Source organism: Pleurodeles waltl, chromosome 8 (genome assembly GCF_031143425.1).
Source record: "Pleurodeles waltl isolate 20211129_DDA chromosome 8, aPleWal1.hap1.20221129, whole genome shotgun sequence".
Lineage (NCBI taxonomy): Eukaryota > Metazoa > Chordata > Amphibia > Caudata > Salamandridae > Pleurodeles > Pleurodeles waltl.
This window is the reverse complement of record NC_090447.1, coordinates 308353789-308378131: the sequence shown is the minus strand read 5'-3', so window position 1 is coordinate 308378131 and position 24343 is coordinate 308353789.

Genomic DNA, 24343 nt, shown 5'->3' with positions numbered 1-24343 from the left:
TGGTGACTGCCAGTGAGGGGCGTATAGTGATAGGTGTGATGGTGATGGAGGTAGTGGATGAAGATGTAGTGCATGCAGGAGTGAGTGGAGACACTACTGGGAGGAAGGTGGACAAGGAGGAGGAGGGGGACACAGTGGAGGCAGTGGATGTTGGTGTGTCTGCATCTGGTTGGTGCTTGTGTGAGTGACTGTTGGATGAGGTGTGGTGCTTGTGTTTGCCTGAGCCACTTCTGTGTGTTGATTTGGGTGCATGCTGGTCTGAAGGTGTGCTTGGGATAGGCTGGCGTTGAGGGGATTGGGACTGGGTGGAGGAAGTTGAAGGGGGGAGGCTAGAGACAGGGACCATGGCTGCCATCAGGGAGTTGGCCAGAGCCTGGAATGATCTCTGTTGGGCCGCCACGCCAGATTGAATGCCCTCCAGGAATGCATTTGTTTGTTGCAAATGCCCTTCCAGCCCCTGAATGGCATTCAGTATGATTGACTGCCCAACAGAGGTGGATCTCAGGAGGTCAATAGCCGCCTCAATGAGGGCAGCAGGGCTGACTGGGGCAGGGCCTGAGGTGCCTGGGGCGAAGGAGATGCCCACCTTCCTGGGTGAGCGGGCATGGGAAACACGCTGAGGGACTGCTGGGAGGGAAGTGCTGGTGCAGGGGTGGCAGCTATACCTGTAGTTGGGGTGGCCACAGAGGTGTCCGCCACCGCCAGGGAGCTTCCTTTGGAGGAGGTGTTGCTGTCCGAACTGTCTCCTCCAGTCTCCGCCGTGGTGCTCCCCTCGCTCTCCGTCCCAATGGTGCCTTCACCGTTGGTGGATTCGGCCTCATGGGCCATGTGAGATGCAGCTCCCTCCTTCACCAGTGCCTCTGCTCCTCCGGTAGATGATGCTAATGCACACAAGGACTAGCATTATTGGGGTTGGAGTGAATCTGAGCCTGCCTATCATGGAACCTTCCTTTCAGTATGCGTCCTGGCCTAGGGGCACCCACAGCCCCACATCCCCACCCAGATAACACCTCAACACGCGCAATTTCATGATTCTGAATCTGTACTCACCCCCTTGTGGCTGCTGTGATGCCTTCAAGTGCCCATCCAACTCCGGATAGGCCACCGCCAGGATGCGGAACATCAGTGGGGTCAGCGTACAATGGGCACCCCTTACTCGTTGGGAGGCCATCCCCAGCTGGGCCTCTGCTGTCTTCCTTGCCCAGCGGCGCAGGTCCTACCGCCGTTTAAGACAGTGGGTGCTCAGCCTGTCAAAGACCCCCAGGGTCCGCACCTCCTTGGTGATGGCATGCAAATACCCTTTTTCTGATCGGCGCTAACCTGCAGAAAAAGATTCATAAGAAAAGGTATTAGCCCTACCGTCCGGCCTGTTGCACTCATGGCCCCCCATATCCCTCCCATCCCCTTACGCACAGACATTGCCCACCATACATCCAGCACTCTGCCCAGGACCCCTCAGCCACCCCCTCCCTACACGAGGATTACACACAGCACTCCATACATTCATGCCCCATGCATCGTGCTCACAGTGTACTCACCTGTTGGTCTGGAGGACCATAAAGTAAACGGTACTGGGGTAGGACCCCATCCACTAGTCTCTCCAACTCCTCGGAAGTGAAGGCAGGGACCCTTTCCCCAGACACTCAAGCCATGGTCGCTTCCAGACACAGGCCACAGCAGCACTTGCAGTGTAGGTCCTCACCTGTTGAAGGTCAGGTAGCAAGTGAGTAAACAGATAGAAAATGGCGGTCACGTCCACGGCGGTGTGTACCGTCACCGCCGGCGTACATCACCTTTGGCTCCTGGAACCCAAAGGCCCCAATGATAAGCAATGAGGTGTTGCACGGCGGTCGTCGACCGCCTCCCGCAACGGCGCACAACGTCAGCGGAATTACCTCATTTCCACTTGTCCCTTCTCACAGGTCAGACAGCCGCCATTTTAGAGGGGAACAGGCCACGGCACCTAACTACATCACAGCAGGCAGGCACATCAATGGACCTACACGGTCACATACTGTTTCTGTAACAAAATGCAAGGCATTTTACTCTGAGGATATCTTTGAATATCACCATCTCCTCACCGTTTCTCACCCTAGATTTCAACCGTTCAGGATGAATAGGAGATGGAGACATACCCCCGAGTGGACTTGGCGACAATGGAGGACAGGCATATTATCCTTACCTACAGACTTGCTAGGGCCACAAACCAAGAGCTGTGTGCCCAATTGGAGCCAGACCTAATCTGAGCTATCTGCCACCCCATTGGTATCACCCTCTTGTGCAGGTCCTGTCAGTGCTTCATTTCTTGGCAAGTAGGTCCTTCCAAGCGACAGTGGCCATGGCAGCAGGGATGTCACAACCTATGTTCTCAAACGTGCTGACCAGAGTGTTGTCAGCCCTGATGAAACACATGCGCAGCTACATCGTATTCCCCCAGGTGGAAGATTTGGCCACAGTGAAGGGTCACTTCTATGCACTGGGACATATCTCCAACATCATTGGAGCTATTGATGGTACACATATTGCCTTTGCCCCCCCCCCCGGAAAAATGAACAGGTCTTCAGAAATGGAAAGAGCTTTCACTCTCTGAATGTGCAGATAGTGTGCCTGGCGGACCAGTACATCTCCCATGTCAATGCAAAGTATCCACGGTCTGTGCATGATGCCTTTATCTTGAGGAATGGCATCGTTCCATATGTGATGTCTCAACTCCAGCGGCACAGGGTGTGGCTAATAGGTGAGCCCATGGTCCCCACCCAGTGTCTGTTGGTATATAGGTGTGGGGTTGGCCCTAAGGGTGAGGGTCTGGCTAACAGGTATCACTCGACATTTACAGGTGACTCTGGTTACCCCAACTACTTATGGCTACTGACCCCAGTGAGGAATGCCAGGGCAAGGGCAGAGGAACGTTACAAGGCACATGGGCGAACAAGGAGTATCATTGAGCACACCTTTGACCTCCTGAAGGCCAGATTCCGGTGCCTCCATCTGACTGGTGGATCCCTGGACTACTCAGCCAAGAAGGTCTGCCACATCATCGTTGCACGTTGCATGTTGCACAACCTGGCCTTGAGGTGCCAGGTGCCTTTTCTGCAGGAGGATGATGCTGGAGATGGTCGTGTAGCAGTGGTGGAGCCTGTGGACAGTGATGAAGAGGAGGCAGAGGAAGATGATGTGGACAACAGAACAACTATAATTCAACAGTACTTCCAGTGACACACAGGTAAGACACTGTAACTTCATCTTCCATTGACGTTTTGTATTGGACATTGTACATGGCAGCCTGATTTTCCAAATTCTATGGTCATTTACTGTACCCTTTGGCATCTCTATTTTCAGATATCTGTGCCCCACTCTGACTCCTGGTGTGTTTACTGCTGCCCACTACAAGTCATACCTAAGTATACATAACTGTACAGTTGAATTTCAATGTTTACACCATGTTAAACTAATACATTTTTCACTCAATTGACAGATTCCATACTTGCATTTGTTCCAAGGGTGTTTATTTATATGCAAATAAGTGGAGGGGGTATTGCAATGGGCTGGGTTGCTGATGGAGGAAAGTCCAGGAGTCCAGTCTATTGATATCACAGGTGCATTTTCAAAGGGGGCATAGGAAGTGGAGTTCAAGGTGGACAGGTTGACATAGTGGGACACAAGTGTGACAGTCAGGTCAGTCTTATTTCCTGGCAGGGGTCTGGGCAATGTTCTCTGGCTTCTGCCTGGATCGCAGAGACCTTTTGTGGGGTGGTTCTTCTTCTGCAGTGGGAGGGGTGCTGGTGGCTTGTAGTTCCTGTGGTGGGACCTCCTGTCCACTAGTGTCAGTGGAGGTGGAGGACTGTTCATCAGTGTGGCTAGTGTCAGGGGCCCGTTGGTGTGCCACTGCCTCCCTCATGGTGTTGGCCATGTCTGTCAGCACCCCTGAAATGGTGACCAGGGTGGTGTGGATGTCCTTCAGGTCCTCCCTGATCCCCAGGTCCTGTCCCTCCTGCAGCCGCTGAGTCTCCTGCAACTTGGCCAGTATCTGGCTGATGGTCTCCTGGGAATGGTGGTATGCTCCCAGGATGTTGGTGAGTGCCTCGTGGAGAGTCAGTTCCCTGGGTCTGTCCTCCCCCGTAGCACAGCAGTCCTCTGAGCTTCCCTGTTGTCCTGTGCCTCTAACCCCTGAACCGTGTGCCCACTGCCACTGACCCCAGGTCCCTGATCGTCCTGTGTTTATGGAGTTGCCTGGGTTCCCTGTAGTGGTGGACACACTGCTGATTGACGTGTCCTGGGGACAGAGGGATGGGCCTGCTGGGTGGGTGCTGTGGTGGTGTTTCCTGAGGGGGGAGGCTCTTTGGTGGTATGGGACTGTGCCTGGGTCACTAACTGTCCAGAGGTCCCTGATGGGCCAGGTTGGTCATCCAGATCCCGGCGTGTAGAGCTGCTCTTCTGGGGGGACTGGATGTTGCTGGCACCTCCTCTCCAGTGACGTTGTGTGGGGGTCCTGTGGGTATGTGAAAGCAGTGTTATTGTTACTGCATGTGACATCTTGTGCATGGGTATGTTTCCCCCTATGATTGGTATTACTAAGGCAGCTTTGGCTTGTGTGAGTTGTGATTTGTTTGGCTAAGTGATTGTCACTAGTGTGCATGCTGTGGTGATGGGTGTTCATGCAGGGCTGTGAGTGGTGTCCATGCATTGGTGGTGCATGCAGTGCTGGTTACTGGATGGTGGGGTGTGATGGTGGGGTATATGTTAGGTGGTGGGGTCATGGGGTGAGGGTAGGGGTAAGGGTATATGATGGCATGCAGGTACAGGGAGTGAATGTAGTAGTAAAGATTTGACTTACGAGAGTCCAGTCTCCTGCTACTTCTGTCAGGCCCTCAGGATGCATGATTGCCAAGACTTGCTCCTCCTATGTTGTTAGTTGTGGGGGAGGAGGTGGGGGTCCACCGCCAGTCCTCTGTACAGCTATCTGGTGTCTTGCAACCACGGAACGCACCTTCCACCTCTTGCTAATGCCATCCCTTGTTCTGGGGTGCTGTCCCACGCGTTGACCCTGTCCAAGACTCTCTGCCATAGCTCTATCTTCCTAACAATGGATGTCTGCTGCACCTGTGCTCCAAATAGATGTGTCTCTACCCGGAAGATTTCCTCCACCATGAACCTTAGCTCCTCCTCTGAGAACCTGGGGTGTCTTTGTGGTGCCCTGGGTGTAGTGTGAGTGGTGTGTGTGAGGGTGTGTGGGGTGATGTGTTGGGGTGTGTGCTGTGAGGTGCGTGGATGTTGTAAGGGTGATGGTGTTCTGTGGCTCTGGTTCTGTGGGTGCTCCTGCTGTGTCTCTCTCTCTGTTGTAGAATGTTTGTAGTGGTAAAGGGTTATGGGTAATGTGGGTGTGTGTTTTATAGTGGTTTGTGGGTGTGGTGTGTGTATGTGTGTCAGGTGTGTGTAGTTTGAATTGTCCAATGCGGTGTTGTTTTGCTAGTGTGTGTGTATTTTGAGCGCGGCGGTATGTACCGCCAATGGTTTACCGTGGTTGAATGTCCGCTGCGGTGATTTGTGGGTCTTGATGCTGTGGGCGTATTTCTGTTGGCGTAATGGTGTGGGTTTTGGTACCGCCAGTTTATTAGTGACCTTTGGGCTGGCGGACTTGAGAGTGTGTCTGTATAGTGGCGAATTTCTATGTGTGGGTCATAATACGCGTAGCGGTATACCACCGCATGGGAGATAGGGACTACAGCATGTCACAGAATTCCCTGAGTGCAGCGCCACTTTCCCTGTGCCCCTTAGCACCCTCCTACCCTCACCATGTGTGCACCGTATTTAAAATACAGCACACTATGGCGCAGGGTAGGGGGCAATAGCATCATTTTTCATGACACTATTGATGTATTCTGCAGGAGTAATGCCAAAATATTGGCGCTACTCCTGCAGAGTTCATAGGGTCCCATTTTAAAGAATGGAAGACCCCTTTTAATGCCTGCTGTTGAGCAGGCATTAAAAGTGCCATAAAAAATGGCATTAGGAAATCTCATAGATTTCCTTATGTCTTTTTTCCGGCTCCACTAATGACTCCCCTAATGCCCCCTTTGCATAGATTATGCCTGGCGCAGGCATGATGTAGCGAAAAGGGTTACAGGGTGGTGCAATGCATGCATTGTGCCACCCTGTATATAGGGTGTGGGGATTTGGGTCTCGCTTGGCCACATTAACGTAAAAAACAATGACGTTAATGTGGCGCAAGGTGGCGCTAGGGCACTATAAATATGCCCCTAAGTGTTCCTGGTGTCAGGCGCTAGGGAGTGGTATGGCTCACATGTTCTGGGACTGCCTTGTGGTGACAGCGTTTGGAAGGCAGTCACTGATACACTTACGGACATCACAGGCGGAAAGGTCCCTGAACCATGGAAAGTGTCCAAGGCCTATTCCAACATAGGAAGGTAAAGAATATGACAAACTGATTCATAGACCTGGCACTGCTTATAGTCCATTGGTCCATTGCTATGTAATGGAAGACCACCACAGTACTAGGACTGAAACATTGGTGCACAGCAACGTAAAAATGGGGTAGAGCTGAGTCAGTGGTGCTCCGCAGGGAGGAGACTTGAGGGTTGCACATAGTCCCCACAGCTACAGAATAGGACACACTACTTCACAAGTTACAAGAGCTTAAATGAGATCTCCCTGATTGAAGGGGAACATTTGTTGTCTACCGGTTGTTCCTAATTCCTACACACCCGACCACACAACTGTCTCAACTTCTCGAAACTGAGCTCTACATGCATGATAGAAATGTAGGAATAGGAGCTGATGTCTGTTGAATGCATGGACAGCCCCATGGGACAGGACAGTGCACATCTCGGGAACTGACTCCTGGAGGGAAGACAAACACGTTTCTTTTTGTTTTTTCAGTAATCCAGCCCAGAAATTTGACTGTTATGACCTGTAAGTTCTGTTTGCTTGTTCACCAGTTTCAGCTTTGGACCTATTACTCTTAGCAACCTCTTACTCTGACATAAATATGCAGTAAATACGGCAGGATTCTGACACCTGACCATGTAACACACTGTTCAGTTTGTTTGTAACTTGCTTCTGTGCTACTGTGTTTAGAATCAATAAAAATGATTTCCCCTAAAAAATCTACAACTCTTGCCCTAAGATAACTATAATTCACGTCCTCGCTTTGCACAGCTAATTACCCCACAAATTACATCACTCATGACATGTTGTATAAAATAATTGATTACATCACTATGACATTTTAAATTACATCATTGATGACAACATTATTCATCATCGTGACATGAGTTATTTTTACTAGAGATAACTATAACTGGTGAATTTCTGTGTTTTTTTAAACTTCAAAACATTATGGCGGACCGCCGCCCGCCAGGCGGGAACCGTCAATCGGCCGCCATGCGGCCAAAAGACCGCTGCTGACATTCCAACATTCCCGCTGGGCCGGTGGGTGCTAACAAAGTTGCACCCGTCGCGCTTTTCACTGTCTGCTAGGCAGACAGTGAAAAGCTGGCCGGGGCCCTGTTAGGGGACCCCTGCACTGCCCATGCCAGTGGCCCCAGGACACCCCTTACCGCCAGCCTCTTCCTGGCGGTGAAAACCGCCAGAAACAGGCTGATGGTAAGGGGGTCAGAATCCCCAGGGCAGCGCTGTTTGCAGCGCTGCCCTGGCGGATTCACCCAGCCGGGGCAAAAACGGCGGGAAACCGCCGGCCCAGGTTTTCCGACTGCGGCTTTACCGCCGCGGTTGGAATGGGGATTGAAGCACCGCCAGCCTGTTGGCGGTGCTTCCGTCATTCGTGGCCCTGGCGGTCTTGGACCGCCAGGGTCAGAATGACCCCCTATGTTGGCACTTTGATTTTCACCTAACTATGAAGTCACAATACACATACACACACATGCACACACAGACAGACAACTAGATAGATAGATAGATGGATAGATATCCACATCCATAGATGCCTACATATATAGGTATAAATAAATATATATATATATGTAACATGATATGCATAAATATGTACATGTATATTATGTATATGTCATCAGTGATATCAGTGATTTAAGCAGTCATGTCATCAGTGATGTCAATTGAGAAGTCATCAGTGATTTCATAGAACATGTCAAGAGTGACGTCATATATAAGGTAACAAGCAGTGCATGGCGGGGCACGAGTTATAGTTAGTGCTGCTAACTATAACTGGTGAATTTCTGTGTTTTTTTAGTTCAAAAAATTGTCACTGAGAAATTCACCTAACTATAATGCTACTTTCACCTTTATTTCTTTGGTTTATATATATATATATATATATATATATATATATATATATATACACTCACTATATAAGGAAAATTTGGAACATAAATGGAAAACATTTCTAAGTTATATATATATATATATATATATATATATATATATATATATATATATATATAATAACTTAGAACTGTTTTTCCATTTATGTTCCAAATTTCCCTTATATAATGAGTATGTTTTGTCAGTAGTACACCTGGAGAAGATGTAGGTGTAACTGTGGTGAACAGCTATTGCTGCCTTATTCTTCTATGGTGTGTTTTAGAATTTGCATGCCCTTCTCCTTGACTTTCCTTTAATCGCTATCCAGTAAGTCAATCATATTCTCCATTTACCTACCACTTCCTCTTGTTCCTCCCACTTGTATTAGAATAGCACAGATCTCTGTATGATCTGCTGTCTGCACTTGTGGCAGGGAACTCTGCAAATAACTGATAGGGCAGTCATAGGTGAGATCCCTCGGATTACATCAGGAAGTAGCCTTTGTGAGTACTTAAAGCAGTACTACTAGTACTGCTGAAGCACCATATTATGTAATCAAAATTGCTTTTGTGAGAATGCCCCAATTTGTCTTTGAGTCTGGATTTCAAATCCAAATACTATGGAAATTGCATGTCCACCTGGGGTTTTAATATTTACAAATTGTTCCAGGTATTACCAGGAGAAATTTATGCAGACAAAAAACTACACAAAGTAGAATACAGTTAAGTAATACTCAGTGGCCGTTTCTCGTTTAGGACAGAAGAGCGCCACCCCTCCGCCTAAAATTCCCACCAGGGATGAAAAATAAAATGGTAATAAAGTTATTTTATGACCGTTTTTCCATCCTTCCATTCTGAACCGAGTGTAAGGATGGGTGGGGCCACTCCGGCTGAGTGTCAGAATTGAGATGTGCACTTTAGTTTAAAGTGAGCATATCTTTTTGGCCAGCTATCATGCGACGGCCAGCCAGACATGCTCACTTTAAACTTTTCTAACCCAGCTATCTTAAAACAGTGGGTTAGAGAAAGCACAGACCTCCAGTGCTCTTGTGAGTGCTGAGAGAGGGTGCTGCCTCCAATCCTGACACTTCTTTCATTCTGGTCGCCATCATTAAAGCGGCGCCAGGATTGCTTCAGGAAATTTGCTGAAGCCAGAGAGGAGACCTAGCGAGGAGGACATCGGACGTCGTGCAGCAAGCAAGGTAAGTGTTTTTTATCTTTGCATTTACACCACTCACATTGCATGCATGCGCGCACGCACCAACACCACATTTGCCCCCCCCCCCACTCTGCCTACATACCAGCCCCCACTGTTAATATTTTTCGCTAAGGCTGGTTCAGCACTTTAATAGAATATTGAAGAAGGGTTGTAAATGCTGAGAACATCTATTTCAAAGGGTGTATCGCAAATTTGCAATAGAATGATATTGCTTCAATCTGTGTCTGTTTATCTAGAATGTTAAATTATATATTTTTCTATTCACATGGAATTGTCATGCAAGTCAGAATATACTGACTTTTTTGAGATATGGTCATATCATTATTAGGGGTGTGTATGCAATTTACAAATTTGCTTTTACGTAATTATGAAACATGACACAGCACGGTATTTAGTGCTATAAAGGTAGGGCGAAATGCATCCTTCTTTCCATTTTACACATGAGGCAGCCTTTGGGACAAATAAAAATAAAGCATTAAAAATCAGAAGTGCTGCACATAAGAGGCACTGTTTGTTGACGTTGTTTCTGTACCAGTGGTGGGTGTTGATATTTGTTGTGGGACGTAAAAGTTGGGTATGACTTTTATGTAGCAAATGAAGTGAGCAAGCTAAATGAACAAGCGTGGGGTCCAAGGTGAGTCATCCTCCAAAGCAAAACATTGAAAAAAGATTGAAGAATGGTGAATTTGAAAGCAAATGAATTTAGTGAGAAAACAAGGTTTGTAAAGCAGTTGGAACATATAAGCCTTCATTACGACCCTGGCGGTCGGTGATAAGGTGGCGGTAATACCGCCAACAGGCTGGCGGTAACAACTGCCAAATTATGACCACGGCGGAAAGATCTCCGAAAGACACCCATTGTACCACACCGACCGCCAGGGTGGAAACAAAAGGGACCACAGCAGTAGCTGCCTAGAGCCAGACGGAAGTCAATGTTACGCACACCATATTAAGACCCTGCAATCCACCACTTTTTCTGGGGAGGCACCAATGACATCAAAAGCCTGGTGGAAACTGAGCTCAGAAGTCAAAGGACTCACCATTGGAGACACAGGGAAGAACCACGCCACCATGGAACCCGAAGTACATGTTTTTTCTTTGATATTCTATATTCTGCTCCACCACCAACACCAACACTGGTGAAGACAGCAACGGTGAGTACAGCCGCCCAGCACACAAGGGAGGGGGGAGGAAAAAGTAAGTGACACACACACGCACAACACACACCCCACAAACACACACCATACACACAACCAGATGGATTAAAAGAACAATATGACCCCGTAACTCGGCTGAATAATGCAAGGACAAAACGATTGTGCAAAAGTGTTTGTAATAAGATCAACACAGTAGAAATAATAAATTAGGCAAGATAATAGATATATATTTATTTACAGAAAAAGGGACACAGCCTAGTCCTCAATTTTCGTGGGCCACATGGCCACAGGCCAAAGTCCAAGGCCACACATGTCACCTGCTTCAACATGGAGAGAACACTGCAGGAGCATCTGTTGGTAAATAGGCTGGCACCTCAGGGGGACAGGGGATGGGGGGCCACCTCAGCCAGGAGCTGTAACAAGACCACTGGTTCTGGAGGGGGCAACGTGCCCTGTGCTTGATCCTGGGGAGTGATGGGCCACAGTCTCTCAGGTGGGTGTCATACCCACTGGTTCTGGAGGGGGCAACGTCCCTGTGCTTGATCCTGGGGAGTGCTGGGCCACAGTCTCTCAGGTAGGTGTCTTACCCACCAGTTCTGGTGGGTGCAACGTGCCCTGTGATTGATTCTTGGGAGTGATTGGCCACAGTCTCTCAGGTGGGTGTCTTACCCACTGGTTCTGGAGGGAGGAACATGCCCTGTGCCTAATCCTGGGGATTGATGGGCCACAGTCTTTCAGGTGGGTGTCTTACCCACTGCTTCTGGAGGGGGCAACATGCCCTGTGCTTTATCCTGGGGAGTGGTGATGGGCCACAGTCTCTCAGGTGGGTGACTTACCCACTGGTTATGGAGGGAGCAACATGCCCTGTGCTTGATCCTGGGGAGTGCAAGGTCACAGTCTCTTAGATGGGTGTCATACCCACTGGTTCTGAGTGGACAGGCCGCACAGCAGCCGATGGAGGCAGGATTACATACCATTCGCCGTCGGTGACGGCTGCACAGTGGTGGTGCCACCGGTGGGAGGAGGCTTCTGCCCATTCCCTGCAACCTCAGACAGCTGCACAGTGGTGGTGCTGGTGGTGGGGGGAGGCTCCTGCCCATCCCCTGCAACCTCGGACAGCTGCACAGTGGTGGTGCCGCTGGTGGGGGGGCTCCTACCCATCCCCTGCAACCTCGGATGGCTGCATAGTGGTGGTGCTGCTGATTGGGGAAGGCACCTGCCCATCCCTTGCACCCTCGGACGGATACACAACCATGGTTGGTGGTGGGGGCTCCTTCACAGTTCCTGGTCCAGGCTCTTTGCCCTTCCTGCCTGCTAGTGAAGGCTCCTTGCTCTTCCTGCCTGCTGGGGCAGGCCCCTTAGACTTTTGTGTGGCAGGTGCAGGCTCCTTGCACTTCTTGCCGGCTGGGGCAGTCTCCCTCCCCTTTAGGCTGGCTGGTGCAGGCTCCTTCCCCTTCAGTACATGTGGCCTGGATCCCTTTCCACCACGAGGAGGTGCGTTTAGAACTGGGCCCGTGGACTGTGTGGCTGAGGTGTTTGGCTTGGTTCATGATACCCTGCCCATACATGCAGGACGGGGGGAGGAATACGAAAGAGGTCAATGGGAGATAGGAACAGTTTTTTAGGGACATTGGGGTGGGAAGAGGGAGAAGGAATGGGAGTGGAGGATGTGGGGATGTTTGTTGGAGGTGTCTGTCTGCTGCTTTTGAGTGCAGGTGCATGGCCTGTTTGCTGTTGTAAGGTGGATGGCTGTTGGGTGTCTGAGTGCTTGCGTTTGTGTACTTTAGGAGGGGGGACAGACACAGTGGGAGAGGACACAGGGGACGTGTGCATGGCTGTTGTGGAGGTGTCTGTCAGTGAGGTGTGTATTCTGCTTGGTGTGGTGATGATGCTGGTAGTGGATGCTGTAGTGCTTTCCTCTTATCTAGTTTCTAAGCACTAACATAACACAACAGAAATGCACTTCTGTGGTCAAAGAAGACTTTTATTGTTGTTAATTCTTCCCCAACCACAATATTTATGAATGACGAATTAGTAGCTTTCAAGTCCGCGTTAATCAAACAAAATATATCAGTTTGCAATATACACAGCAGGTTATATTTATAAGATATTGAATGCAAAGCAAAAGAAATACTTCACCGTGTGGGAACTATCTACAGCTTCATCTTTCTAAGGTCTGCAAGCTGATGACCCCTGTCAGCCGCGAGAAAGAGATTCATCTACCCACACGGGATTGCTGGCAGCTGGCGCCAAGCTCCAGCACGAGGTCCGGCAGATTCGAATCTGACCCTCTGCAGCCTGTTACATTCGTTACAAAGGTGTGCCCCCTCCTCTCAGACCTGGGAAACTGAGCAAGCCTTTTGGAGACTGGCCAGGTCTCCAAGACTACTCCTGTTCCCAAGCTCAAGCGAAGAAAAATAACACCCATGTACTCTCTCTTATCATGTCTAGTCTACTGTGAGAAAAACATCTTGGTTCTCTGGTGCAAAAACACAGCTTGGAAAAATACAGCTTGGATTCTCAACTGCAATGTCTAACTCCACGTTAAAGGCAATGGGCAGCTAACCTAAGTATCAAATGCAATGTCTAGTGTCATGTCAAAGCCAATAGGCAGCTGAGCTGAATACAAAATGCAATATATAATATCATGTCAAAGCCAATAGGCAGTTAAGCTGAATATAAAATGCAATGTATAATATCATGTCAAAGCCAATAGGCAGCGGAGCTGAATACAAAATGTAATGTATAATATCATGTCAAAGCCAATAGGCAGCTAAACTGGATACAGCATGTCAAAGCCAATAGGCAGAATACAGAATGTAATGGCTAATGCAATGTCAAAGCCCATAGGCGGCTCAACTGAATACAGAAAGTAATGGCTAATGCCATGTCAAAGCCAATAGGCAGAATACAGAATGTAATGGCTAATGCAATGTCAAAGCCCATAGGCGGCTAAACTGAATACAGAAAGTAATGGCTAATGCCATGTCAAAGCCCATAGGCGGCTAAACTGAACAAAACATACCATGTGCTACTGGTGAACATTGAGCAACTAATATGCGCAGTGGTGAAACACAAAGTCATTGGTCAAAACAAACTCCATCAAATGGCAGTACATTCCGCCCTTTGACCAATGAATTTTTGTTTCACATATCTCTTGTTTCAAACAAACACAAAAAACATCAGCACAGACAAAAAAAAAACATTATCAGCAAGTCACATTTGAATGATCAAAACAATCCCTGTAAAGCAATAGAAGTGAATTAACACATTGATTTCATAACCTTTCACATCAGATACATCTATATAGAAAAGACTGGGCAATTTTTATACTCTGAATGAGTCTCTAATTCAACAGTGTTAGCAATTTGATGTGGCATGAGTTCTGCTCATGTAAAGATGCACGGTCCACCTGAAATGTTTGCTGGAAGGTAAGCAAAAGTCAGAGTTCCATACGAGAAGGGGAAAAAAAAAAAACACAGCTTAGTTCAAGTGGAAGAATGCAATCAAACAAGTTGAACTTGAACTGAAGGCGCAGTTTGCGCAAAATGGATCCATGGTGCTGGCACTTTACTCAGCCAGGTTCAGGTTGGGGGTTCGGACCCTTCCCCGACCCCACACGCACACACCGGAAGGGGGACCACACAGCACACTCAGGGACAGTGGCGAAACGTGGTAGGATCTGCAAAAGAAACAAGTATGACTTTTCTTGCAAATAACATTTTTCATTTAAACTGCACCCTTTCTCTTTCTTTCCCTGTTTTATTATCAGCAGGACGTTTTTGAGGCCCTTTGTTATATTTTCTGCAGGTTCTGGAGGATCACTTGGGGCTTCAGCCCACACATCAGCACTGAGGTTTTTATCTGCTGCGCCACAGCTTCCCTTTTCTTGCACTGTCAGAAGGGCTGGGGCAGACTCCTTCTTTACCAAACCTCCATTCACTGCACTTTTGTCAATTTGGGCCATTCTGTCTCCAATTTGTATCAATGAATCAGATTCTTTTCTAGGTATCAGCATAATTTCGATTTTTCCTTGGTAGTTTTCAGCAATCACTCTCCCTAAAACCTGATCAATTTGCCATTTCTGTCCTGGTAACTTTCCTCTCCCCAACTGCTCTGTGACTGCTTGCATGTCAGATTGCTTTTGTGCGTGCTGCACAGTTTTTATCAAATCTAGGGGAATGTGCATCTCTCTCATCTCTGCCCACCTGTAAGTGGCTTTTTCTCTCAGCTGTTCACATTTCTGGGGCACCCACTTAGCCATCCCCACTAAGGCAGAATTCTGGGTGAACACTTCTCTCTCTGAATTTTTCTCATTAACCTCTGCAAGGTAATTGAACCAGTTAGGTGCTAAAACATTAGCAATGAACCAAAAATCAGCGTAAAAATGACACATCTCACGTAGCTCTTGCTTTAAAATCTGACACACATTATACAACGCTGTTCCTTCTACTGTGCCAGAAAGCAACATTTCAGTCAATGAATCATTAGTAAAACAAACATGCTTTTTATCTTCAGTAGACACGAATTCAAATGGTGCACACAACTTCATTGATAACTCCTTTACCTGTGGTACTCTAGCCCTGTCTTGCAAGTACCAGATCCATTGTATGATTCTAGCTAGGGGCACTATTTTCTTTCCTTGTTCTTGATTTAAATGTACATCAGTTTTTCCTTCTTGCACTGTGCAGAAACCTAAAGTCTGCATTATTTCATTTGCCAAATCACAAGCGCGCAGCTGCATATAATTTTTCACAGTGACCATATACAAAAGTGTTAGGATTTCACTCAAATGAGGGCTTTTCTGTTTCCAAAAATCAAACAAGCTAATGCAACTCGGTGTCTCTTTCCCTAAAATCTTTCGTTTTACTTGTGCATTTTGCAACGGTAACTCGTAAATCACATTCTGGTCTCTCTCGTCCATGTTATCAGTTAAGGAATGCATTTTGGCTGCCAAAAACCCTGGCTCACACGAAAACTCAGTGCAGCTCGGAGCTGTCTTAACCCCCTCATTACTGGAATGGGACAAGAAAGATTCTTCAAAAACAGCAGTTTTATAACTTTCAGTCGGGCTAATTTGCTCACGTAAATTCCTATTTTCATGTTCCAACTTCCTACATTTCTCCTGCATTTCTCTGTAAGCAGATAAAGGTATCCAGACCTTTCTGTCATCATTACTTCCAAAACACACGTTTTCTACATATGTACAACAGAAATTATTTCTCAAAGCATTATCAGGCATTTTAGCTACACATGCATTTTCTTCTGTAATTCCCCAAACAGAAAACAATTCACAGTTTTTCGTAGCACCATCAGGCAGTTTAACAACACATGACATGGTCTGCCGTGCTACTGTGATTCTCCAAACAACAAAAAAAAAAATTTCTGTAATTCTCCAAACAACAAAAACAATTACACTTTTAAAGTGTGCACTTAGAAATCTACCAACTCGTCAACACCCTCTTAATCACCTCTTAATGACCGACCCCACTCCTGGTACCAATTGTAGTGCTTTCCTCTTATCTAGTTTCTAAGCACTAACATAACACAACAGAAATGCACTTCTGAGGTCAAAGAAGACTTTTATTGTTGTTAATTCTTCCCCAACCACAATATTTATGAATGACGAATTAGTAGCTTTCAAGTCTGCGTTAATCAAACAAAATATATCAGTTTGCAATATACACAGCAGGTTATATTTATAAGATATTGAATGCAAAGCAAAACAAATACTTCACTGTGTGGGAACTATCTACAGCTTCATCTTTCTAAGGTCTGCAAGCTGATGACCCCTGTCAGCCGCGAGAAAGAGATTCATCTACCCACACGGGATTGCTGGCAGCTGGCGCCAAGCTCCAGCACGAGGTCCGGCAGATTCGAATCTGACCCTCTGCAGCCTGTTACATTCGTTACAAAGGTGTGCCCCCTCCTCTCAGACCTGGGAAACTGAGCAAGCCTTTTGGAGACTGGCCAGGTCTCCAAGACTACTCCTGTTCCCAAGCTCAAGCGAAGAAAAATAACACCCATGTACTCTCTCTTATCATGTCTAGTCTACTGTGAGAAAAACATCTTGGTTCTCTGGTGCAAAAACACAGCTTGGAAAAATACAGCTTGGATTCTCAACTGCAATGTCTAACTCCACGTTAAAGGCAATGGGCAGCTAACCTAAGTATCAAATGCAATGTCTAGTGTCATGTCAAAGCCAATAGGCAGCTGAGCTGAATACAAAATGCAATATATAATATCATGTCAAAGCCAATAGGCAGTTAAGCTGAATATAAAATGCAATGTATAATATCATGTCAAAGCCAATAGGCAGCGGAGCTGAATACAAAATGTAATGTATAATATCATGTCAAAGCCAATAGGCAGCTAAACTGGATACAGCATGTCAAAGCCAATAGGCAGAATACAGAATGTAATGGCTAATGCAATGTCAAAGCCCATAGGCGGCTCAACTGAATACAGAAAGTAATGGCTAATGCCATGTCAAAGCCAATAGGCAGAATACAGAATGTAATGGCTAATGCAATGTCAAAGCCCATAGGCGGCTAAACTGAATACAGAAAGTAATGGCTAATGCCATGTCAAAGCACATAGGCGGCTAAACTGAACAAAACATACCATGTGCTACTGGTGAACATTGAGCAACTAATATGCGCAGTGGTGAAACACAAAGTCATTGGTCAAAACAAACTCCATCAAATGGCAGTACAGATGCTAATGTAGTGCATGCAAATGAGTGTAGACGTGGCTGGGAGGGAGGAGGTGGAGGGGTGAGGAGGGGGAGACAGTGGACATAGTAGATGTTGTTGTGTCTATAACTGGATGGTGTTTGTGTGCCTGTGAGATGAAGTGTGGTGCTTGTGTTTGCCTGTGACACTCTTTGGTTTTGTCTTGTGTGCATGCTCGTCTGTATGTGTGCCTGGGATCAGTTCGGGTTGAGGAGAATGGGACTGGGCAGTGGAAGCTGGAAGGAGGATGGTAGAAACAGGGACAATGGCTGCCATCAGAGAGGAAGCCAGAGCCTGAATCGATCTCTGTTGGGCCGCCAATCCAGTGTAAATGCCCTCCAGAAATGCATTAGATTGTTGCATCTGGGATGCTAGCCCCTGGATGGCATTTACAATGGTTGACTGCCCTACAGAGATGAATCTCAGGAGGTCATTAGCCTTCTCACTCAGGGCAGCAGGGCTAACTGGGGCAGGGCCTTAGGTGCCTAGGGTGAAGGAGATGCACACCCACCTGGGTGAGCGGGCACGGGCAACTCAATGAGGGGCTGCTTGGAGGGCGGTGCTGGTACGGGGGTTGGAGACTGTACCTGTAGCTGGGGTGGTCACAGAAGTGTCTGCCACCACCATGGAGCTTCCATCAGAAGAGGTATCTGTGTCAGAACTGTGCCCTCCAGTCTCCGCCGTGGTGCTCCCCTCACCCTCTGTCCCACTGGTGCCCTCACCATCAGTAGACTCTGCCTCCTGGGTCCTGTGGGATGCAGCTCCCTCCATCACCGGTGTCTCTGCTCCTCCACCAGATGACGCTAATGCACATAATGACAGGATGACAAAACAAGAAAGGGTGGAAAGAGACAAAGGATACACTGGGTCAATGGCTGCACCAACACCACGGTTGGCATACACAGCACACTCACACACAGGGAACAGGCCTACACAATATGCATTGCACTACCAGAGAAATACTTAGCCACCAAGGTATGGGGAGGGGCACACACTGCCAAATGCAGCACACCTGGGACCCACGCAGCCCTGACCAGTAGTGGATGCTTACGTGCTAGGTAGCAAAATGTTCCCTTCTGAACTCTAGCCACCAGGGGACCTACGCTGGAATGTCAGGCCAGGTCTGGGGAAACCCACTGACACACATCCCACACCCCGATATCACCCTACGATGCAGAAGTTGTAATGAAGGGCACTGTACTCACCCCCTTGTGGCTGCTGTGATGCCCTCAAGTGCCCATCCAGCTCAGAATAGGTGACCACCAGTATGTGGGCCATCAGGGGGGTTAGGGTTGGACGTGCACCCCTTCCCCAGCTGGGCCTCCGCCATCTTCCCTGCCCACATCTCAGGTCCTCCCACTGTTTGCGACAGTGAGTGCTCTGCCTGCCATAGACCCCTAGGGTCCGCACCTTCTTGGTGATGGCACGCAATATACCCTTCTTTTGGTGGGCGCTGACCTTCAGAGGCAATACACACAGGAAAATAGAATTAGACAAACAGTCCTACCTGTTACACAAATGGCCCACCATACCCCTTCACATCACCATTTACACACACATGGCCCAGCACGCAACCTGTACACCGCCAAGAGGACATCCACCCACACCTCTTACGTGAGTCCTTCACACACACACAACCATGTATTCATGCCACATGCATCGTGCTCACAGTGTACTCACCTGTTGGTCTGGAGGCCCATACAACAGTCCACACTGGGGTAGGACCCCATCCACCAGTCTCCCCAACTCCTCCAAAGTGAAGGCTGGGGACCCTTCCCCAGTCACACGGGCCATGGTTGGTTCCAGACATAGGTCACAGCAGCACATGCAATGTAGGTCCTCTTATATGGAAGTTCAGGTACCAAGTAAGTAATCAGATAGAAAATGGCGGTCACGTCCACGGCGGTGCATACCGTCACCACTGGCGTAGATCACCATTGGCCACTGTAACCCATAGGGCCCAATGTTAGCCAGTGAGAAATTGCATGGAGGTTCCAGACCGCCTCCCGCAACGGCGTACACCATCAGTGGAATTACCTCACTTCCACCTGTCCCTCCACACAGGACAGGCGGATGCCATTTCAGGGTGGGGGGCAGGGCCTGGAATAATGCTGCATCACAGGAGATATTATCACAAATCACAATGACCCATTTCATGTTTAAAGGATACAAAGTTCTGTTCTAGTTCCATTGCTCAGTTTGTGACTGGCTCCTCACTCTTTTGTCCCTTAGATTCCAAATGCTGCGGATGAATAGGAGATGGAGACATACCCCCATGTACAGACCCCAGGTGGACTTGGCAACACTGGAGGACAGGCACATTACCCTCACCTACAGACTTGACAGGGCCACAATCACAGAGCTGTGTACCCAATTGGAGCCTGACCTGATATCTGCTATCCATCACCCCATTGGGATCTCCCCTGTGTGCAAGTGCTACCTGTACTCCATTTCTTGGAAACTGTTCTTTCCAAGTGACAGTGGGCTTGGCAGCAGGAATGTCACAGCCAATGTTCTAAATAGTGCTGACACAAGTGTTGTCTGCCCTTATAAAACACATGTGCAGCTACATTGTTTTCCCCCAGGTTGAGGATTTGGTCACAGTGAAGTTTGAGTTTTATGCACTGGGACATATCCCCAACATAACTGGGGCGATTGATGGAACACATATTGCATTTGTCCCCCCAAGCCAGAATGAACAGGTGTTCTGGAATCGTAAGAGTTTCCACTCTATGAATGTTCAGATGGTGTGCTTGGCGGACAAGTACATCTCCCACGTCGATGCTAAGTATCCTGGGTCAGTGCATGATGCCTTTGTCCTGAGGAACAGCAGCATCCCAAATGTGATGGGCCAACTACAGAGGCACAGGGTGTGGTTAATTGGTAAGCCCTGGTTCCACCCAGTATATGTTGGTGTATGGGTATGGTGTGGGCCATATAGGATAGTGTGTGGCTAAATATTGCCCCTCAATATTTGCAGGTGACTCAGGTTACCCAAACCTATCATGGCTGCTGACCCCTGTTAGAAATGCCAGGGCAAGTGCAGAAGAACGCTATAATGAGGCACATGGGCACACAAGAAGGATCATTGAAAGGACCTTTGGCCTCCTGAAGGCCAGGTTCCGGTGCCTCCATCTAACAGGTGGATCCCTGTGCTACTCACCAAAGAATGTCTTCCAGATAGTGGTGGCATGCTGCATGTTGCATAACCTGGCCCTCAGACGCCATGTCCCATTCCTGCAGGAGGAGGAGGCTGGAGATGCCAGTGTGGCAGAAGTAGACCCTGTGGACAGTGAGGATGAGGAGGCAAAGAATGAGGATGAGGACAACAGAACAAATGTGATCCGACAATACTTCCAATGACACACAGGTAGGACAGTGTTACTTCACATTTCAATTACATTTGTTTTAAATTGTGTGCAATGGTATGCTGATATTTTCAACTTCTAGGCCCACTCACTGTTCCCTCTGGCAATTCATTTTGCAGATGTTGGTGACCTGACATATACTCCTGGTGTGATCACTACAGCCAGCTACAGGTCATTAATCTATGCTCATTCTCTGTACAGTTGATTTGCAATGTTTGTACCTGTTATAATGAATACATATTTGATATACATGACATACTCCAAAATGGGTGTTTTTCAAAGGGTGTTTATTGAAATGCTAATATATGGGTGGGCATGTTCATTGGGATGGGGTGATGATAGAGGAAAGTCCAGGGTATTGTTCCAGTCTGTTGCACAGGTGCATTGTCCATGGGGACATAGGAAGGGGAGAAATGGCAGTTCAAGGTGGACAGGGTGACAGAGTGGTACACAAGGGTGATAATCAGGAGAGTCTCATTTCCTGGCAAGGGTCTTGGCAAGTGTCTCTTGCTTGTGTTTGGGTCACAGGGAACGTTTTGGTGTGGTTCACCTTCTGCAGGGGGAGGGGTGCTGGTGGCCTGTAAATGTGGTGGGGCCTCCTGGCTGCTAGGGGCAGCGGAAGTGGAAGGTTGTTCCGATGTCTGGCTAGTGGCAGAGGCCCGCTGGTGTGAGACTGCCTCCCTCATAATGTTGGCCATGTCTTCCAGCACCCCTGCAATGGAGATAAGGGTGTTGTTACTGGCCAGCAAGTCCTCCCTGATCCCCTGGTACTGTCCCTTCTGCAGTTGCCTATTCTTCTGCACATTGTCCAGGATCTGGCCCATCGTGCCCTGGGAATGTTGATAAGCTCCCAGGATCTCAGTGAGAGCCTCCTGGAGAGTCGGTTCCCTGGGCCTGTCCTCCTCCTGGGGCACACCAGTCCTCCCAGTGTCCCTGTTGGCCTGTGCCTCTGTCCCCTGAACCGTGGGCCCACTGACACTGACCCCAGATGACCCCAGGTCCCAGATGGTCTTGAAGGTGAGGTGTGACCTGGGGTCCCTGTAAAGGTGGACACACTGCTGATTGACGTGACCTGGGGACAAGGGTATGGGTATGCTGGGTGGGTGCTGCGGTAGTGTTTCCTGATGGGAGAGGCTCTGTGATGGTGTGTGACTGGGCTTGGGTAACTGGCTGTCCAGAGGTCTGTGATGGGCCAGGTACATCATCCAGATCCTAAAGACCAGAGATTCAGTCATCACTGTGGGAATCTTCAGTTGGGGGACTGGATATTGCTGGCACCGCCTCTCTGCTGACATTGGCTGGGGTACCTGGGGGGATTTAAATGATGTGTTATGGTTTCTGTGTCTGACATATTGTACATCCGTGGCTTCCCCTCTTTGGTTGGATTTGCCCTGGCAGCTTTCACATGTGTATGTTAGTGTATGGTGGGATTGTTAGTTCTCTATGGTGTGCATGCTTTAGTGATGAGTGTCCATGCAGGGCTGTGAGGGGTGTCCATGCATTGATACAGCATGCAGGGCTTGGCATTAGGATGAGGGAGATGTGATGGTAGGGTGTGTGGGAAGTAGTAGAGTGATGGGAGTGAGGGTGAGGGTATGTGATGGCATGTAGGTAGGGGGTGATAGTAGTAGAGAGTTGACTTACCAGAGTCCAGTCCTCCTCCGACTCCGGACAGACCCTCAGGATGCAGGATTGCCAAGACTTGTTCCTCCCATGCTGTGAGTTCTGGGGGAGGAGATGGGGGTCCACAGCAAGTCCTCTGGATCGCGAGCTGGTGTTTTGCTGCAAGGGAACGTACCTTCCTCCGTAGGTCATTCTTCCTCTTCCTGATGTCATCCCTAGTTCTTGGGTGCTGTCCCATGACATTGACCCTGTCCACAATTCTCCGCCATAGCTCCATCTTCCTAGCTATAGATATCTGCTGCACCTGTGCTTCAAATAGCTGTGGCTCTACCCTGACAATTTCCTCCACCATGACTCTTGGCTCCTCCTCTGTGAAACGGGGGTGTCTTTGTGGTGCCATGGGTGTTTTTTGAGGTGAGTTGGTGAGGGTGTGTTGGGTAATGTGTTGGGGTGTGTGATGTGTAGTGTGTAAGTGGTGTATAGGTGTGAATAGTGTGTGGCTCGAGTTGTGTCAGTGGTCTTGAATTCAATCTCCTAGCAGTAATTGTTGTTTGTAAAGGATTGTGTGTAATGTGGGTGTATGTTTTATAGTGGTGTGGGTGTGTGGGTGTGGTGTGTGTATGGGTGTCAGGTGTGTGCTGTTTGAATTGTCCAATGTGGTGTTGTTTCATGTATAGGTGTCCATTATGAGCGAGGCAGTATGTCCCGCCAATGGTTTACTGGCGTTGAATGTCCGCCGTGGTGATTCGTGGGTCATAATGTGGTGGGCATAGTTCTGTTGGTTTAACGGTGTGGGTTTTGATACCGCCAGTTTAACACTGACCTTTGGTGTGGCGGATTTGTGTATGTGGCTGAATACTGACGTATTGGTGTGTGTGTGTCATAATATGGTGAACAGATATCTGCCACGGTGGTGGTACGTTGTCCCCCGTCAGTGTGGCGGTAAGTAGGATTTACCGCCAATGTCATAATGAGGACCATAGTCTTGAAATACTAAACACATTAAAATTAAAAACTGCCCCATATCTTACTGCATTAATACATTCAACACTTACCTTAATGTGCAAAATTGTACAATGCAACAAGTTCAGGCCCTTTAAAGTGAATGCTTGCCCAGTGTCTTGCACTGCATGCAGCATCAACTTTGGAAGACAATGCCCAAAACAGGCATCAGGAAGCACCCACAGCTGCTGGCTGCAATCAATCATATGGAAATATGTGCAGATCTTTAAGTGTGATGAAAAAGTGGGGGCTCTCTAAAAGGAAACATGTAAAATAAATTTCTGTGATTCCAATAGTGTGCCACCCGGCCTTTATTTTGGTTTCTCTCTGAGATGTAATTGTATCCAGAAACATAACACTACAACTGACATACGCCTAAAACCTGTCAGTACAAATGGCTTTGTCAATGGTTGTTAGCTGTTTAAGATAAATAAGTAGCAACAATGATCATTTATAAATAATTAACATTGGAACTGTTTCAATTCTGAAACTTTGAGACTGTGAATGAAATATTTTTTAGGCCTATGGAAGGAGTATGGCCTTTAGTAACATGTGTTTTACGTTACATTTGTATGCTTTTTTTCTCTTCACATCACATCCATCAACATATTTTGAATCTCTTCTCTTTCCTCTTCAGCATCCTCTTTTCCCACTCCCCTAAGTACACTCCCTCGCATCTTCCTCATTTTACGAACCCAAGCATACCTTGCACTCATTCACATTTTTAAGCACTTTATTTCATTTTGCCTTCTAAATATTTGGACCTCTAAACACCCCTTCATGCACATTTACACTGAATTTTATTTGCAATGGGAATACATGACCACTGTTCTGTGTGCTCTGCAGAGACCAACCCACTGTTAGGCTCTTTGCTTTGACTTCAGCCTCAGCGCTCTCAATCGAAGCCCCTCATAAACACTTGTCACAAGTCAAAGAATGCACT